General features: G+C 46.0%; 1 long non-coding RNA gene across 1 annotated transcript; it reads right to left on the reverse strand.

Annotated features, from left to right (window-relative positions):
• Positions 1-14,712: 14,712 nt before the first annotated feature.
• On the reverse strand, positions 14,713-16,184 carry LOC133143214 (uncharacterized). Its single transcript, XR_009710381.1, has 2 exons — positions 16,111-16,184; positions 14,713-16,019 (listed from the first exon to the last, which is right to left on the reverse strand). It is a non-coding gene; the product is annotated as an uncharacterized LOC133143214 (long non-coding RNA).
• Positions 16,185-20,770: the final 4,586 nt, after the last annotated feature.

Here is a 20,770-nt window from a genome sequence, read left to right on the forward strand (position 1 = left end):
CTAAGACCAATTGCATTTTATTCAAAAAAATTGGATCCAGTGGCTCTATCTTTGCCAGACTGTGTCCTAGCAGTGTGCGCGGCAGCACTTGCAGTGAGACAAGCTGCAGATGTGGTGCTTTTTCACAAAATGGAGCTGCTAGTTCCACATGCTGTAGATGTGTTGCTACTACAAAGCAAAATGAACTTTTTGTCGCCAGCCAGACACCTGTCTTACACTGCTACGCTTCTGTCACAACCACACATTGTGATAAAAAGGTGCACAGTCCTTAACCCAGCAACGTTGATTCCGTTGCCAGGGGATGGTACCCCACATAACTGTTTGGATGCCACGGAACATCTACAGCTGCCCAGAGAAGATTTACGTGACACGCCACTTGAAAAAGGGGAAAAGTGGTTTGTGGATGGGTCATGTTCAAAGGATCCTAGAGGGAACAATCAAAGTGGGTATGCAATTGTGAGATTGCCAAACCAGATTGTTGAAGCAGAGAAGCTTCCATACAACAGGTCAGCGCAGGCTGCTGAGCTAATTGCGCTAACAAGAGCTTGTCAATTAGCGGAAGATAAGGAAGTCACTGTATACACAGACAGTCAGTATGCGTTTTCTACTCTGTTCTATTTTGCGAAACAATGGGAGCGCAGAGGGATGACAACATCGACCGGTAAGCCGGTTACCCATGCCTCCTTGTTAAAAGACTTGTTGCAGGCCATTTATTTACCTGCTAAACTAGCTGTGTGTAAATGTGCTGCTCACACCACTGGCACGGATGAAGTCTCAAATGGAAACAGATTGGCAGACAAAATTGCTAAAGAAGCAGCAGCAGGGAAACATGGCCATGAATTCTTTTTAATAGATTCAGAGGACACGCAACTCATAGATAAAACTATACTGACAGATATGCAGGGCAATGCTCCAATGGTGGAAAAACGAATGTGGACGACAAAAGGTGCAATGATGGATACAGATAATATCCACCGCATCAATGACAAACCTGTTTTACCAAAATCACTTTTTAAGGCAGCAGCAATTGCGACCCATGGGTCTTGCCATGTGTCGACAGGAGGGATAAAGTCTATCATACATCAACAATTCACTACCTTTGGTTTAGATGCTTACTTGAAAAAAATTTGTAAAGCATGTCCTGTTTGTGTGAAACATAATCCACAAGGAAATATGAGACCTAAGAGAGGCTCATTTCCAAAACCGTCTTACCCATTTCAAATTATGCACATGGATTTTATTGAGCTCACACAAAGTGGACCTCACAGATACTGCTTAGTGATGATTGATGCATTTTCCAAATGCGTGGAAATAGTTCCATCTAAACGAGCAGATGCCTTAACAGTGGCAAAAGCCATCTGCAAAGCCATCATACCGACTCATGGCATCCCCCAAACCATTTACAATAATAATAATAATAAATTATATTTATAACGCACTTTACATTTGGGGGAATCTCAAAGTGCATTTACAGTGACAATGGTCCACACTTTGTGAACCAAGTTGTACAGAACATGGCTGTACACCTTGGGATAACATTAAAAAACCACTGCGCTTGGCATCCTGCGAGCGCTGGCCTGGTTGAACGAGCAAACTCCACTATCAAAAGCAGGTTGAAAAAATGCATGGAAACAACAGGCAGATCTTGGCCAGAGTGCTTAGACTTAGTGAAGCTCTATATGAGAATTACTCCCACTTCAGAAGGACTGACACCTTTCGAAATCATCCATGGGAGACCATATAGACTACCTTTGTTCCCTGCAGATTTGCAAAAAGCTGATGAAGAGCAGTCCTTGGCAGACTATATGATAAGGACGCTCAAACTGAAAGATGTGTCAAATGCAAATTTACTGCCGCCTGATCTTTCCTCCTCACAGGTCGACAAACCCATCAATCCAGGAGACTGGGTCTACATCAAGGTCGTTAAAAGAAAGAACTGGCTCAGCCCACGGTGGGAGGGACCATTCCAAGTCTTGCTGACTACCCCCACCGCAGTGAAGATTGCTGAACGGCCCAGCTGGATTCACCTCAGCCACTGCAAGTTGCAGAGAGTACTGGACCCCTAATTCGGAGTGGTGGGGAAGACTAACTTCAAAGGAGTCCTATCGTTTAGGGTGGGACGTCTCAATGTTGGTGAAGAAAACAACGATCCCCACTCCGCTAGGCGAGGGGATGTCCCGGTGTCTCTGCCATCCTAGTAGCAACGGGGCTCCATATGCCAGATGGATCCTCTGCTGCGTTGTGGTTGGAGCGTGCTATGGTCTATGGACTCATTTGAACAGACCAAGTGACAATGTTGACCGTGGAAAACGATGGTCACACGATGAGAACTTTGAGGACTGGTCATGGGACCCCAAAAACCCATACGAAACCAACACGTGGTACCGGTACGCTAAGTTCTTTGTGAGAGCAGACACACAGGAGGGATGTTATGTGTGTTCGAAACTCCCCCCTTCCTCCACGCAAGTTCACTTGGAGGCCAGAGCAATGAATGTCACCGAAGCAAAATGTATGGCATCCATGGGAGGAGTTGGATATCAACACCCTGCCGTCAAAGTGAGTGATGACGACCCTTTCCGCCCTGGACTTGTGGAAGGCACCTGTGATAAGCTTTTCTGGACAAATCTCAATGTGACTGTTAAAGGACGAACATTACCGCAGGTGGCCTACACTGAACGGCGGCCTGGAGTGAACTATACGTGTTACATCCAAGGAAGTAAGACCCACAAATGCATTGACAGTGACTGCTCTCCAGGAGGAAACTGGATGGGAGCTTTGGACATCGCAGCTGAGTGTCAAGATAGGAGAGCCATTTCAGTTGGGGAGGGCTCTCCGACTAACGTGTCTGCACCATCGAACGGAACATACTTCATACAGAATGGCTGGTGGCTTTGTGGTCACAAGGTTTATCCAATGCTGCCCGCCAACTGGACAGGAGTGTGTGCACCAGTGTGGGTGACAGACCACACCTACAGGATACGACATCAACAGCTGACGACAGCACGTAACTCTTCTGGACGTCAACCCAGAGCGGTTGCAACCTTTGACCCTCATGACCCAATCTGGGGTGCGAATGTCCCAGACGACCATAAAGTATGGTCCGTTGGAGACAAAGTTGTTCATGCGCTTTTTCCCTGGGTCGGAATTGGAAAACAATCACTCTTCATCGAGACACTGAACTATCGTTTTCAATCCTTTGCGAATCTCTCACTACAAGTCAACGATGGACAAAATAGAGAGATTCAGGCTATTAGGCTGATGGTCTTGCAAAACAGGATGGTTCTGGACTTGTTGACGGCAGCACAAGGTGGTGTGTGCCACATCATTGGGACTTCCTGTTGCACATACATCCCTGGAGAAAATGACGCACACATCTACGACGCCATGGCTTCACTGAAGAACTTACAGCAGGCCATGTCAAATGACAAAGTTCCACAACAGTGGGGTTTCTTTTCATGGCTATTCTCTGGCAACTGGTGGCAACTGCTGTTGAAACTAGTGTCTCCTGTGCTTGTTGTGCTGGTGTTGTTGTGCTTGTTTACGACCTGTGTTATCCCATGTTTGAAGTCTGCTGTGACGAGGGTCGTCTCTTCTACCGTAGCACACGTAAATATACAACTTCTTAGTCGTGACGGATGTGATGACCATGATGAAACGCGGATTGCGTAGGTGCTATTATACTGAGCGTGTTTTACAGAAACTTGATGATTTGACCATCGAAAATGCTTCGCAAGTGATGGGTACAATGATGTACTGTTTCTGTGTTTTTCTTTTTATTTTATTTTTTGTTTTGTTGATAGCATTCTGGTCGCCTAAGGCAGAGGGACCGTGTGAGACTTTTCCTGCGTGTTAACATCGGCCAGCAGGTTTTTAGATCACACAATAAGTTTAATCTGGAGTATTGAGGAAAGTCCTCATCTTCACTGGAAGTTGTTGCTATCATTGTTTGTTGTTTTTGTCATGTTTCACCCTACACGCTCCCCAGCCCATTCGCTGTCATCTCAGTTTTTTTATTGATTTTTTTATTGTTGTTTTTACTATTCTTCTTTATATTTTCTTACTTATGTTTGATTGATCTGGTTCACATAATCGTATGATAAAACAGGAGGGAGATGTCAGGGTTTTCCAAAACTATCTTGATCATATGATTATGTTGGAATGTATGTAACCAGTAATGAATAACCTTGGTAGATTAGTTTTATGCTTATGTTGGTGTGTTTCTTTGCACTTTTTTTGCACTATTTTTTATCTAATATTTTTTTTTATCTCCACTGTATATTGTGTATTGTGTATTTTGTATACATTGTCCATATTTTTTTAATTATATATACCTTCTACTTCTTAAAATCTTTTACCCCCTTCCCCGCATGCGTGTGTGTGTGTATATGTTACGTGTACTGCTGCCAACATAGGAGTTTCCCCATTGAGGGAATAATAAAGGATTACCGTTTTTTTCCGTGTATAGTGCGCCCCCATGTATAGTACGCACCCCTAACAATGGCATGCTGATGCTGGAAAAAAGCTTGTACCCATGTATAATACGCACCCAATTTTTATGAATTTTTTTAAAAAAAATTTAATTTTTTTTTTTTTTTTTTTTTTAAGTCCCAAAGATCGTCACACACGCAGGGAGGCAATGGGTCCCATTTTTAAAGTCTTTGGTATGGTCTTAACTAGGCTGGATGTCATTTTTTTTGTTGGCGTTGATTTCTCCGACTGCCCCTAAACGCACCACCGCGCTCCGTGCGCAGGGGAAGAAGCGGCTCTGTATGGGAGAGACGTTGAAGAGGAATAAAAACAACCTTGGAAACCAAAACTTGCCCCTCGTCGTGACTCGGAGCCGCAACAAATGTTTCGGATTTGTGTAGGGTACATTGTGACAGACGGCAAACTCGCAGGTGATCGAGCGAGCGTCTGATACAAGAGCATTGCGGTCGTATGGAGCGTGTTTGAAATGAACAGCAGAGACGAAAGGAACAAGGCAAAGTGTTGTGAAATAAAATATTACCTGTAATACGCATTTTGTTATTTGCTGATTGAAACTGCTAATTAAACTGTGAATTGAAACTAATAGGTGGAGAACTGAACTCTCGCTCTTTATATAGCTGACGTGTCTTGCGCAACCGTTCTGCGCATCTGTAATGGCGGCCTCCGTATGACGTCCGGTCCGCGATGGAGATTAAAAAACAAACAATATTTGACAATAACACACCATCGAGGATTGCACCATCGCATCAAACGATGTGTCGTCAATTATGAATTTTACTAAGTGTGTTGGGCAGGATGGCTGAATGCGATGCGCGATTGACAACAAACAAGAAGAAAGGTGAGTTTTATTTCGGGGGAGATTTGTCATGTCTCGTCCCCAGTTTTGCTATGTGTCTAGGTTGCCATAGTTTCTGTTCGTGTCACCCCGCTCTTCCTGTGTCACCTCAATCGATGTAACGTGTTTTGTATTTAAGTCCTGTCTGCCCCTCGCTCACCGTTGGATCATTGCATGTGTTACTGTCATTCTGTTCCTGTCTTTGGTAATGTCACCCTGTCTTTTTGTTCCATGACTTTGTCGGTCAGTCCTGTTGTTGGTTTTGTTGTACCATGACTTTATTTAAAAAAAAAAAAAAAAATTTAAAAAAAAAAAAAAAAAAATTTTTTTTCTTTGTACCCATGTATAATACGCACCCCAGATTTTAGGACAATAAATTAGTAAAATATTGCGCACTATACACGGAAAAAAACGGTAATCGTTTTTTTTTAAATAACTGAATGTTACGTCAGGGTGGTTCTCAGCTCCTCGTTTGTGTTTGTCATGTTGGCATACCGTATGGTTTAGCCTGTTGTTGCTCGTTCATGTCTGTTCTTGGTGTTGGATTTTGTCGAATAAATTGCCCTCCAAAATTCGACTTATACTCCGGAGCGACTTATAGTCCGAAAATTACGGTAAATTAACAAAAACATGTTTTGCCCTCAAAAGTAAAATTTCTATTATAAAGGTTGTTTGATTGCTCTGTTTGAACAATTATAAACAACTTTGAAAACAGTTCACACTTGTTTTAGTGCTGTATTAAGCTACAGGATGAATCCATTCAATTAGCATGTTGCTTGCTCAAAACAGCAGGTGGATGCATTTCTTTCAAAATGGTGGGTCTGGGGTAATTTGTGCCAAAGGGCCTGGGGTAAGTTGTGCCACTGGCAGAAGATAAAGATAAAAAGGCGCAACAGGAAAAGGAAAATAATGAAGAGAAGAAAGGGGCTATGAAAGCTGCAAATCAAACAAAAACCAAGAAGAAAATGACCGTGTACAGTAGCTCAGAAGAAACTCCATCACCAATGATGAGGGAGAAGATGGCCTGGACAAGATGCACAATAGAGAAAAGAAACAGGCTGAAAAGAAGTAAAGGAGTGGGAATAAAAAGGGGAGCCTGAAAGGGTCAAAACAAAACAAATCCAAAAAGTAAGCACTCCACAGTAGCTCAGAAGACAGTTGTTAGGGTGGTGTTCACTCTAACTTATTTTGCAAGGACCACACTGGAGACAAGTTAGTCGTTTTAGACACCTGCAGGCGGAGAGTTCACTCGTCGCTGTGCTCTCAGCGATAGTCGAATGAAGTCTGACTCAGGCCTCGTCAGGCGCTTATTTATTGAGAGAAACAAAGTGGGGTTTGCAAGTGGGGGCTTGCAAGTGGGGGCTTGCAAGTGGGGGTTTGGGAATACACAGGTTGGGTGAAGAGGGGTCCCCTGCTGATCAAAGCATAGCAGGGGACCTTTTACGACGTTCTGTAAACAAAGCAACTTTGATTGCTTCCTCTGCAGCTAGTCAATAAGTTGAAATGATCTTAGCACTTTGGTAAACTAATCTTGTCTAGACAGGACAAACTAGTTAAATTATTACAGGTTATATTCCAACATAATCATACGATGAAGATATTCTGCAAACCTTAACATATCCCTCCTGTTTTATCGTATGATTATGTCAACCTCGATCAATCAAACGCAAGTAAAAAAATACAATGAAAGCAATAACTTCCAGTGAAGGTGAGGTTTTCCCACAATACTCCAGTCCAAAGTATGTGCAACTCAAAAAACCTGCGGCCAGATTATGTGCAGGAAAAGAGTTACACGGTCCCTCTGCCTTAGGCGACCAGACTGTTATCAATCAAGATAAAAATTGCTCGTGATTGTTCAGCCGTTGGGGGCTTGGCACGCCCACTGGTGGAGGGTGAGCACGATTCTCACCCCCTTTGCAGATCTGCTCCGTCCGGGGAGAACTCGGGAATGTCTGCTGCGTGGTCGTTGTCTTCAGTGGCTCAGGGTGGACTACCTGGCCACCAAGGGGGAAGAGGATTATTCTGCCTCTGTATGAACTGGGGCGGGGACTGTCGATGGTTGGTCTGGTTCCTTGCAGGAACCCTTCACTGGGGCGCACTGGGACAGATGATACCACGATCCTCCTTTGCCGGCCAGCCGGACGGCATTTGAGATGCGCTCCACCAATTTATAGGGTCCAGTCGACGCAGGCTCCGTCCCCCTCCTTCTTGGGAACGTTGGGGTGATCTGGACCTGGATCCGCCACCGAAAGGACAGCAGCACGTCCGGAAAACAGCAAAAAACAGCACCTTTTCTGCAACCTTTGCATTAGTCATTTGAGATGTTCTGCTCCTCTCATCACTGTTTTGGTTGCCCTGGTTACAGAGGCGTTGCTACACCAAAGGGAGGGAAGATTGTGTCTGTAGCAACGTTGATTAGCTAAGGAATGTAGTGTGGTGTGAACTAGCACTTCATTGTCGGCCCGTGACCCCCGCAGAGTTTGTCCATCTGTTCTTCTCCAGTTGTTGGCCGCGAATGAGATCAGATAACTTATATTGCCGCTTTCCTGTGGAACAATGCAACTAGACCTTTGCTAGACTTTATATATGGCTGACAGGGATCAAAAGACATCCCTGTCACTAAAGAGGAAGAACGTAGATAAAAGGAAAGCCATAAACTCGTAAAGACAAGGCCTACAGGTCTGGCAGGCCAAGGCTTCACTTAAATTATTCCAACAATTCCCTCCTGTTTATCACACATTTGCTAAATTTCAAAATTACCAAAAACAACCACTTCTCTTGATTTTCAGTTGTCGGATCACAAGTATGCGCCCAAATATTTCCACCAGAGAGGATAAATGTTGCGACATCATTATTCGGAAACACACAGATCTGAGAAAAAGTCTGCAAACTCAAGTGCAAAAATTGCATCATCATCATCGTTATCATCAACATGTTGCTGTTCAGACATTAGGCATCCCCGGGCCATCTCGTCGTCCATGGGCGAGATTGCTGTAGTGATAAGACGATTAAACAGAGCACAGAGACATGGAATACAACAACATCCACACAAGGTGAGTATAGCAGTAATTGAGGACACAAGGGCTTTATACTTCCCAAAAGCAAGTCATCCACTCGTTGTGCTCTTTCATCCTCGTGTTGAGGGCTTGCAAGTTTGCAATCATCTTCGTCAGGCTCCCATCAGGGGCGGTGTCATTCTGGATGAAGGTGCAGCATTGTTCCCTGACCATTGCGCAGACCCTTCCTTTCCCAGACAACAACATAACAAGAGCATTGCGGTTCTGGATTGACATTAGGGAAGGCGTGGCTAGCTGTTCGTGCACTGCCTCAAGTCCCGCTTGTGTCCGTTTGCCCAATTTCTGCATGTTGCAATGGATGTAATTTATCCTGTCAACGTTCTTGTTCATCGTCCACCAGCAGCAAATGGAGGACTCCCATCCCGCTTCAATTTGGTCAATTAATTCTTATTAATCAGGAACTCCTCTGGGGACTTTAATTGCATCAATTTTAGTCAGATCATCGTCGCCTCTCAAATTTAAAGACATTATATTTTTGTTTTTTCCAGCTTTTTCCCAGATCTTGGCATGTCGATACATATACAATTTTGGTTGACTACTTTCTCTAAAAGCAATGGTTTCTTTTCTTTTCCTTCCATTCAACGGATATTATATAGAACACTCTGTCACACATTTCACAATCAATAAACAAACTATCCACATTCATTTTCGAGATATTGATTCCATTCTTTAACATCTACAGCAGTTGTTGACAAACTATTATTTCTTTACATAACGTTTTTGCCACTGTTAAGGCATTCAGTGTTTATTTTGAAGCCAATTCAATCCATTTTTAGAATGCATCTATTATGACCAGGCATTATAACCCTGTGGATCGTGTTAAGCACATGTTAAACAAGCTCTACAAATTTTTTTTTTATAAACGTTTTGAATATGAATCAAATTCATATGTTGTATAAAGCTGACTGAACTGCCCTTCCATCCCCCCTGTTGAGCCAGGTGTCAACGGCACGTGACAACACCATGGCTCAATACAGCTGCCCATTTGTATCGTTTCCTTTCCTTTCTCAACGTGACAACCCAATCCACCAATCGAATAACAAAAAAATAAACAAAATATTAAAAAATAACTGCTGGTAAAATAATATAATAGTTAACTGTTGTAGTTCCATAACTTTAACAAACTCAATCGCTCTCTTATTCTCAAATTTTAAATTTAGCTTTGAAATGTCGGTATTTCATAATTGTACATCATCTAATTCCAGAAAGCAAGTTCTTTCCATCTCTCAAATTTTGTCTAACCAAGGCTAGGCACTAAAGGAGCGTGGACCAGTTACTGCCCATAAACAAATTGCTCGCTTTTTATTTTTATTTTTATTTTATTTTTTTTCCTTCCTATCTTAACAAAATCGGTTTTGTTTTGCGGTGCAAATCAGATAAACTACAAATAAATAAATTCTTTAGTGCACCTATATTAGCGAAACACATAACACAACACACAGACAACACAAAAACAGCAGAGACAGAGCTCACAAACAACACCAACAAACAACGCTGCGCAGACGTCATCCTCTATTTTGACGTGTTGGTTATACTTTTTCTTTTTCTTTTTTCTTTCCTCAGTGCCTTTTATTCTTCGTGCAACTATTGTCACACCTTCCCTAGGCATCACCCTGCTTCAACATCACTTGCCACCACGCACTCAGCACACCCCTGGAGTGGGTACAACCCCACTCCGCGCGCAGCCACAGCAAGGGAAGCAAGAGGGGGGGCCCGGCATTTTCATACTGATTTATCCCAGCCTGGCCAGTACTGGGACAATCAATGCCGCCGACCCCCACTCGCGCCAACCCAGCAAACAGCTACCCGCAGAGTCCAGAGCCCCCCACCTACATCAGTCTCCCCCACAATCAAATTACAATATCAATCACCACAGGAGCCGGCTCCTACACCCTTTTCACACCACAATACCACACTCCCCCCTCCACAGTCCAGTCTAAGTGGAGACAATGGAAGGCAGGAAGGCACAGGTGAGACACCGAAGGAGCAAGCTCCAGCAGTCCTCCCACTAACCAATTACAACATACAACAAAAGCACAAATCACTTATGTCTGTTTGGGAGGATCACAACAGCCAAACGTTACAAATGACAAACCACAAGACACAGGTCTGGGAACCACATCAACGACCGCCAAACGCAAATGCCGGGTCAAGGACTGTTCTTCGTCTGTTCTTTGCAACTCTTGTCAAAAGCAACCTTTATTTTTCTTTCGTTTGTATTTGCTCGGGTTTTTTATTTCCCTTCCTAGCATCTAACTTACTCAAAATAATTCTTCCTTCAAAGTCGCTCAACTACTTGCCCATAGCAGTCTCAAACAACTTCAATCATTCAACCTGTATTTTCCCTTCAGTCGGGCATTCAGTCATCAATGCTCATTTGCATCTCACACACAGTCTCCAAAAAGGAGTCTTTCCATCACATTGGTCCCAATTCGTCCAAGCACTCCACACAACATTCACATACCATTTTCAATTCAAGGTTCCTGATAGAACAATCCACTAATCCAAAAAAAACCTCAATACAATAAAAACGGCTGGCAAATTAATTAAATTAAGTTTTTTCTTTGTTTTCAAATTTAAAAAACTCAATCTCTCAGATTCAGCTTGCATATAGAAGATCGTATAATCTTACAACACAACCAATCAATAATTTCTATTAAATGTAGCATACAATGTCTCTGTATTAGCATGAGCGGTCAAAAAAGGGGGGGGGGAGCTTGACATGTTGAAAATTTGGCTTTTCCTCTGCCTCTTCCTCCACCCTTTGATTGGTATTGTTTTGCACGACGACACGCTCTCGCCAAGTGGCCCCGTTTCCCACAGTTCCAACAGTCCAAATTTGAGCTGGAGTTTGAATTGAATGGCGGCCTGCCGCCTTGTTGGTCTCTAATGCAGGTTTAAATTGACCTTCCACCAAATTCTCTCTGCAGTCAATTTATCCTACCAGTCGCACACTCTCAACCACACAACATTCATGCAAACAGCTTGGAACAACGGACAAAAAAAAAAAGAATCCACGCCCTTCTTCACTTAAGAAAAAGAAGCTCTGTTCTTTTTCTTAGCCCGTTCCTTCCACTGGGACTTGAAACCCCAGCTGTTTCATAGCTTGGAAACACCAAAGCCGTATCTCATAGCTTGGAAACACCAAAGCCGTATCTCATAGCTTGGAAACACCAAAGCCGTATCTCATAGCTTGGAAACACCAAAGCCGTATCTCATAGCTTGGAAACCAAAGCCGTATCTGCGCTTTTTTCTATGACTTACTTGTCTCCCTTGGTCCGCTGTAATGTGGGACCCCGTCAAACCACCTCTGACAGACGAAGGCAGACCTAAGATGCTGGCCCAGCGAAGAAATTCTCTTCCCAGGACTTTCTTCTCCAGGTCCCCATAAAGGACGCTGGCTTGTCGACAATGCAGCACGTCCTCCTCCGTCAGCCAGATGGCGGGTATGAGGGTCCCGGGTTTCGGCACCAAAAATGTTAGGGTGGTGTTCACTCTAACTTATTTTGCAAGGACCACACTGGAGACAAGTTAGTCGTTTTAGACACCTGCAGGCGGAGAGTTCACTCGTCGCTGTGCTCTCAGCGATAGTCGAATGAAGTCTGACTCAGGCCTCGTCAGGCGCTTATTTATTGAGAGAAACAAAGTGGGGTTTGCAAGTGGGGGCTTGCAAGTGGGGGCTTGCAAGTGGGGGTTTGGGAATACACAGGTTGGGTGAAGAGGGGTCCCCTGCTGATCAAAGCATAGCAGGGGACCTTTTACGACGTTCTGTAAACAAAGCAACTTTGATTGCTTCCTCTGCAGCTAGTCAATAAGTTGAAATGATCTTAGCACTTTGGTAAACTAATCTTGTCTAGACAGGACAAACTAGTTAAATTATTACAGGTTATATTCCAACATAATCATACGATGAAGATATTCTGCAAACCCTAACAACAGTGATGTTGCGCTACCACTTAGTGATGTCACTGAATATGACAGTTCAGATGTCCAGAGTGATGATGATGATGGTGACAAGAATTTGTCTGCTGGTGACTTTGTCATTGTGAGGTTAGTGGGTAAAAAAAAATCCAAATCCTATAACTATGTTGGATTGGTGGAGAATGTTGAAGGTGACGAGATCCGTGCAAAGTTTCTGAAGCAAAGTTCTAAGAGGTGTCAGGAAGCAAAGGCAGGGCAACCAAGTGCAGCACAATCCTTTATTGCCAAAGGGGAAATGGAACGCCGAACCTGCGGTCGGGCTGGCGTGGCAGAGCACAGCGCGTAGGAGTAGTCGGAGGCAGGCTGGCAGTCGAAGGACGAGCACGTTGTCAGGACCGGCGGCGAGCTGAAGCGTGGTCGAAGGGCAAGCAAGTTGTCAGGACAGGCAGCGAGCAGAAGCGTGGTCGAAGGGCGAGCAAGTTGTCAGGACAGGCGGCGAGCAGAAGCGTGGTCGAAGATCACGGAAGTAGGTGGCTACAAAGATCGGTCCGGGGGAAAAAGGCAGGAGTATCACAGGCATGGTAAGCAGACGAACTGACAACCACTGGCAGAACACAGAGAGGTTAAGTAGGGGTCCTTACGAGCTGTAGCAGGTGCTGGCAATTTCCTGAGTAGTGCTTGGCTGGAAGTCAGGTCAAGCGGAGGCGTGACAGAACCCCCCCCCCCCCAAGGGACGGCTCCCGACGTCCCAAATAACAGAACCACGAGCCAGAGTAGGAGGCCCTTACCCCAAGTCGCGCGTCGATCAATAATCTGACAAGTCTGAGTCAAAACACATCGACCAAGCCCCATCCTCAGGCGGCATCACCGCCCAGTCCCCCTCTCCAGCCGTGGCATCGGGAAATTCCGACCAAGGGGTCGAATGGGTCCCTACCGGACTACTTTGAGCAGGGTGCCGGTCAGACCATAACTCCCCACCCTCCGGAGCAGAACCCGGCTGAAAACGTCGCAACGGCAGCCGAGTAAGGGCCCGGGCCATACGCCGTGGCTGACGATGAGACTGGACCCGCGACCGCTGTCCCCGGGGCACGGGCTGGAGTCGGATAGCGGGTCCGGGGCAGGGACTCGCGACAGGTAGTAGGGGGCAAGGAAACCGTCCCCAAACGGATCGCTGCTTGGCAGTTGCCCTTAGGTCTCTTCTGGCAAGTGGCCACCCAGTGACCCTCACCCCCGCAGTACAGGCAAAGCCTGTCTCTGAGGCGCTCCCTACGCTGCTTTGCCGAGAGAAAGGTGCGTTTTATCTCCATCGGCTCCGGCCAGCCGGGCTGGGTGGGAGGACTAGTACAACTGTGCTGACTTATGTGGACAGGGTCCCTGGCTGAAGGCCGGTCAGGCGGGAAAACCAGTGCTCTCCCTGACACCCGAGGTGTCGGGCTGATGTCACGATGACGGGGGGGCGGAGTCACCCTCCTCTCCTCGCGTCGCCTTGTCTGGATCCACCGATCCACCCGTGCTGCCAGGTCCATGGCCTCCTCCAGGGTCTGAGGGCGCTCGTAGGACACCATCTCGTCCTTGATGTACTCTGCGAGTCCGTGGAGGAAGGTGCCGACGAGACCTGGGGTGTTCCAGCCGCTACGACGCGCCACCGTCTGGAACCGGATGGCATACTGGGCGACAGATCCGCTGTTTTGGCGCAGCGTGATGAGCTCCGTGGAGGTGTCCTCCAAGGCTGAGCCCAAGTCAAACACGCGCAGGATCTCCGTTGCGAAGGCGTCGAATGACGATTAGGCGGGTCCTTGCCGCTCATATTTGGCCGTTCCCCACAGCCACGCCTCGCCCGTCAGGTGAGTAAGCACGAAACCTACCTTGGCTGGTTCCGCGGCAAATGTGACGGGCTGGAGGTCAAACAAGACACGGCAGTTAGTCAGAAAAGCCCGGACATACTTGGGGTTGCCGTCAAACCTCGCGAGGTTACTGAGTCTGGGCTCCGGGACGTCCACGAGCTGCCCGGGCGCCGTGGCAGGACAGGGCGTGGACATAACGGTGGGCTGATCGGCGGGGCTGAGTGACACGGTCGTGGACAGGGCTCGTGCAGATTGGTCTGTAGCAGCCAGAGGTACCAAGTCTTTGAGGTCCCTGAGAGCTTCTACCAGTTCCTGGTGGAGCTGATGATGCTGCTGGAGCTGCTGTTGCTGCTGCTGGAGCTGCTGTTGCTGCTGCTGGAGCTGCTGTTGCTGCTGCTGGACGATCCTCGTTAAAGTCGCCATCTCCTCTGTGGTCTTGCTAAGTCCCCACTCCGTGGTGGTCAGGCGGTCCAGGTCTGAGGGATTGTGCGCTGGTTGCATTTTTGGTCAGTTCGTTCTGTCAGGAAGCAAAGGCAATGCAACCACGTGCAGCACAATCCTTTATTGCCAAAGGGGAAATGGAACGCCGGACCTGCGGTCGGGCTGGCGTGGCAGAGCACAGCGCGTAGGAGTAGTCGGAGGCAGGCAGGCAGTCGAAGGACGAGCACGTTGTCAGGACCGGCGGCGAGCTGAAGCGTGGTCGAAAGGCAAGCAAGTTGTCAGGACAGGCGGCGAGCAGAAGCGTGGTCGAAGGGCGAGCAAGTTGTCAGGACAGGCGGCGAGCAGAAGCGTGGTCGAAGATCATGGAAGCAGGTGGCTACAAAGATCGGTCCGGGGAAAAAAAGCAGGAGTATCACAGGCAGGGTAAGCAGACGAACTGACAACCACTGGCAGAACACAGAGAAGTTAAGTAGGGGGCCTAACGAGCTGTAGCAGGTGCTGGCAATTCCCTGAGTAGGGCTTGGCTGGAAGTCAGGTGACGCGGAGGCGTGACAAGAGGTCTCTTGATGGAAAGCCCATTTTCACATTTAGAGAGAATGATGGAGTCATCCCGAGAGGTGATGTGCTCAAGAAATTACCCACACCACAAAAACGTGTTGGCACAGCCAGAAGGGCGCATAAATTTACATTCCCCTGCAGCATTGACATGTGGGATGTTCAGTAGTAGGCCGAATCTGGGAAGAGATCCAGCTGCAGATGATTAGGTGCTCATTTTGGAATTTTGATTTTGTTCTGAGTAGCCTATGTTTTCACACCACATCACAAAACTTGGTGGTACAGCCAGAAAGGAGCAGAAGTTCATATTTCCAAGACTCAATTAGGTGTTCATGTGACTGTATAGGCCTTGTTATAGAAAAGTGGCCTTTGACGTTGCTAAAACTTTAAATAAAACTTAAACAAGTAATTTGTTTTTAATTTGTCTTTCTTTTATGTAGCATTATCATTTGTGAGATTAAAATGATCTGTTTTACTTCAATTATTAATGGCACAATTTACCCCAGTGTGTTCTCTCTAATGGCACAATTTACCCCAAGTTGTGCCACAAAACCATTTTTTTCTATAGCTGTATTTCTCAATCAGTTTGTTTAAGATTCCAAGTAATTGTTCCCAGGGATGCACAACATCCTAAACTATATGTAGATATCTCAGTTGGAGGCATTACTGTTATCCCCTTGCTTTAAGGGCAAAATTGGCACTACTTACCCCACTCTCCCCTACTTACCTATTATAACTCTGCTAAAAGTCTGAAAGTACCAACAGATGCCTCAAAGGATGGATTGGGAGCTGTTCTGTTACAGGAAGAGGAAGAAGGCTGGAAGCCAGTTGCATACGCTTCTCGATCAATGACAAAAACTGAAACCAGATATGTGCAAATTGAGAAGGAATGCCTTTGACTTGCATATGGATTACAAACGTTTCACTGATATCTGTATGGCCAACCCACCTTCACAGGCAAACATCTAGTTTTGGCCGATGCACTTTCGAGAGCACCAGCGCTAAATCAAATGAGCCACACTGAAAAAGAAATTGAAGGACATGTAAACCTGGTAGTAGAGTCTCTACCAGTGTCAGATGATAAATGTAAGCAAATAAGTGAAAAAACAGCTAAAAACAAAGAACTTGTTAGAAAAATGTATATACTATATGTTATCATTGTTAGGGTGGTGCTCACTCTAACTTATTTTGCAAGGACCACACTGGAGACAAGTTAGTTGTTTTAGACACCTGCGGGTGGAGAGTTCACTTGTCGCTGTGCTCTCAGCGATGGTCGGATGAAGTCTGACTCAGGCCTCGTCAGGCGCTTATTTATTGAGAGAAACAAAGTGGGGTTGCAAGTGGGGGTTTGGGAATACACAGGTTGGGCTGGAGACGCCCCCCCTGCTGATCAAGGCATAGCAGGGGGCCTTTTACGACTTTCTGTAAACAAAGCACCTTTGATTGCTTCCTCTGAGTTTAGTCAATCAGTGGTAAACTAATTTGTCTAGACAGGACAAACTAATTAAATTATTACAGGTTACATTCCAACATAATCATACGATGAAGATATTCTGCAAACCCTAACAATCATGCGTTCTCTAATCAATGCTTTACCGCAATATTACTGCAATATATGCTTGCTGTTTGGCCTTGCTGTTTTTAGGATGTACCACAGAAGAGAAAAGTTATGGCTGGGTCAGACAAGACGCAGCTGACAACTCAGCAAAAAGAAGACATCTACCGAGACAGTTCCTTACTAACAAAGACCACTTTGTTAGACAACACGCCTCATTGCTGTCTTGCACCCCAGATGAACCTCCAAGTGACCATTAAAGTCAGGGTTTTCCAAGCTATCTTGATTGCAGGATTATGTTGGAATGTATGTAACCAGTAATAAATAACCTAGCTTGTCTCATCCTACACAAGGTCGTAAAACATCCCTTGATATGTTTTGACTAGAGGTCAAAGGTTTTCTTTTTTATTCAGTCCACTTCCCAGATGTTCTTATCAGTATGTAAACACCTAGTGATTATTCCTTACGAGGCTGTCTCACGATTGTGGGTAGGGCAAATCCAAATAAAGAGAGCGGGAGTGCATACAGATATTTAGTGTAGTGAGATTGTTGTGAAGCTCTCTGTACTGCACTCCTCGCAAGAAAAGACTTAATATTCTGTCTCACTTGTGTTTTGTTTGCTGTTGCTCTTCCCTTAACAGTTATTCAGTCAGCGAATTAAACCTGACAAAAATTGGGGGCTCGTCCGGGATCTCGACACACCTGGCGGGTCCAGCGGACTCTTCGACGCAGGTGAAAATCCTCGGCCGAGGTAAACAAAAACCCTTTGACGGGACTGTCTCGATCAGTCCGGCTGGACACCGGGAGGGTTGGCGAGATCTTCAGAGGAGGAGAATCAGCAGACCATGAGTAGGAATATTAATTCTACTAAAAAGGAATGAATGAGCTGTGACAAGAGGTCACTTAAAAAATGATTGAGCGGTGACGAGGTCACTTAAAACGAGCAGTGACAAGAGGTCGCTTAAAGACCTTGAGCATTCTAGACCCTATCAAGTGCAATTAGAAACAGTTTAAATTCCGCAGGGGCGGTTTTGTCACGATACGATATAATATCGATATAAAGAACTACGATACGATATTTGCCGATATCTTAAAGCCTGCTGCGATTCATTCACGATATATCGCGATATAGTGCTCTACGATCGATTATTTTTTTAAAATAAAAAATATAGAACAATATCCTGATTTACAACAATTCATACGCAAAATCAACAAGGTACTGCAAACTCTTTATTTAGGAAATTACAAGAGTATTGTAGTATACAAATTGCTTACTTTAACACTGAACTTTGATGTCGTGTTTTTTCTTTAAATGTGCGGCGAGATTTGTGCTCCCTGAATATTTGATCACCGCATGGCAGGATTTACAAACTGCACGTGTCTTGTCCGTTGAGCCATCTTTTCTTTGGAATCCAAAGTGCTTCCAAACGAATGATTTGAAGCCTAAAGGGGAGCAAATTTCCTCGTCTTTTTGGACACTAGCCATAGCACCAGCCCAGGAGCCGCGAACTAGTTGTCCCCTCCCCTTTCACGTGCGTGATCTGCTCACAACACAACAACGCCGGGCGCACTGCTCCCGAAAAGAGGAAGCAAGCAACAATGAACTGGATTTCAAAATAAAGTCGCGTCTAATGTCCGAGGTCAAACACGGCGATATAAATCGATGTTTACCTTTAGCATCGATGCCAATAAATCGTAGAGCATTATATCGATTAATCGATGTGTATTGATGTATCGTTACACCCCTAGTAAACACAGTTTGAAGTGGTTGCGTACAAGTTATCCCATATTTACTCAAGTCTTGTTCAAGTGTTTCGGACAAGTCACTCGTTGTTATTGACTGTTAATTTACTAAGTAGATAAAGTCTAGCCAAGGTCTAGTTGCATTGTTCCACAGGAAAAGCGGCAATTCAAGTTATCTGATCACACTCGAGAACGGCTCGGCCAACAACTGGAGAAGAACAGATGGACAAACTCTGCGGGGGTCACGGGCCGACAATGAAGTGCTAATTCACACCACACTACATTCCTTAGCTAATCAACGTTGCTACAGACACAATCTTCCCTCCCTTTAGTGTAGCAACGCCTCTGTAACCAGGGCAACCAAAACATTAAATAGAGGAGCACGTGGAGGGAGAACTCAGAATGGATGGAGATTGTAACCGAGTTTCCTCTCTCTATCGTTCTCCTCGCGAGAAAAGGCTTAATATTCTGTCTCACTTGTGGTTTGTTTGCTGTTGCTCTTCTCTTAATAGTTATTCAGTTATTGAAATAAACCTGACACGGGGCATCAAGGAAGCGAAAAGGGTTTTTTAGACTACCGCCCACTTCAAGGACAGCAGGGACGCACGGAGCCTTTGGCAGGGCATTCAGACCATCATGGACTACAAGCCTGCGCCGCAGAGCTGTGAGGGCGACATCTGCTCAACAATCTCAACAGCTTCTTTGCTCGCTTCAACGCTCAGAACAGCACTTGCCCAGTGAAGACCCCTCCACACGAGCAGCCCTTGTGCCTCTCTGCCGATAGCATGAGGAGGGCGCTTGCCGCTATCAACACCCGTAGGGTGGCGGGCCCTGACAACATCCCAGGTCGAGCGCTGAAGGACTGCGCTGGGGAGCTGACGGGTGTCTTCATGGACATCTTTAACATTTCCCTGCAGCAGGGCATCGTCCATTCGTGTTTCAAGGCTGCCACCATCGAACCTGTGTCAAAGAAACCTGCTCCGTCCTGCTTCAACGACTACCGCCCCGTGGCACTGACGCCCATCATCATGAAGTGCTTTGAGCGGCTTGTCATGGAGCACATCAGATCCATTCTCCCCCCACCATAGACCCCTTCCAGTTTGCGTACCGAGCCAAACGGTCCTCTGAGGATGCCATCTGCTCTGCCCTCCACCTGGAGTGAAGGGACTCGTATGTGAGATTGCTGTTTGTGGACTTCAGTTCTGCCTTCAACACCATTGTGCCACAACGACTCATCTGCAAACTCGACAAGCTGGGCCTCAGTTTCTACCTCTGCAACTGGCTACTGGACTTCCTCTGTCAGAGTTCTCAGGTGGTACGTGTTGGCGACAAAATCTCCGCCAGCATCACGCTGAGCACGGGGGCCCCCTAAGGCTGCATGCTCAGTCCGCTGCTCTTCACCCTGCTGACGCATGACTGCACTGCAACCTACAGCAACAACCACATATTGAAATTTGCTGACTCACCTCCCTGAAGGACATTTACATGTCCCATTTCACCCGCAAGGCGACCACAATTAGACTTAGACTTAGACTTAGACAGACTTTATTGTCATTTTGTAAACACTCGGTGCACACAAAACGAAATTCTCAAAACTCAACAAAGGAATGATATTTCGGCTGGATAAAAAGTGACACTTCTGTATAAATATGGAATAAGATAAATAAGATAAATATAAAGTGCAGCAATAAAGGAAACAAAAACATTATTTACAAAGTGCGCAGGGGAATGCCACGTTGACTGTTCAACAGTCTGACGACAGTAAGGAAAAAACTATTGCAGAACCTGGTGGACCTGCAGCGGATGCTGCGAAACCTCTTCCCAGAGAGTAGCAGGGAGAACAGTCCTTGGTGGGGGTGTGATGGGTCACTAATAACATTTCGGGCTCGGGACACGCAGCGCTGGGATGACAAGTCCTGAATGGAGGGAAGAGGAGCCCAGATGATCTTCTCAGCTGTCCTCATCACTCTCCTTATGCTCTTCCAATCGGAGGCGCTGCAACCCCCACATCACACCGAGAGACAGCTCGTCAGAATGCTTTCTATGGTGCTTCGGTAGAACGTCCTCATGATGGGTGGGAGCAGGTGGGCTCTCCTCATCCTCCGCAGGAAGTACAAGCGCTTCTGTGCCCTCTTGACCAGTGTCGTGGTGTTCCCAGTCCAGGTGAGGTCGTCTGTGATGTGGACCCCCCAGGAATTTAGTGCTGCTGACAACCTCTAAGGCTGAGCTGTTGATGATCAGTGGAGCGTGGTGAGGCTGGTTCTTCCTGAAGTCGACAATGATCTCCTTTGTGTTCACCACATTCAGGACC

This window comes from Syngnathus typhle, linkage group LG18 (genome assembly GCF_033458585.1).
Source record: "Syngnathus typhle isolate RoL2023-S1 ecotype Sweden linkage group LG18, RoL_Styp_1.0, whole genome shotgun sequence".
Classification (NCBI taxonomy): domain Eukaryota; kingdom Metazoa; phylum Chordata; class Actinopteri; order Syngnathiformes; family Syngnathidae; genus Syngnathus; species Syngnathus typhle.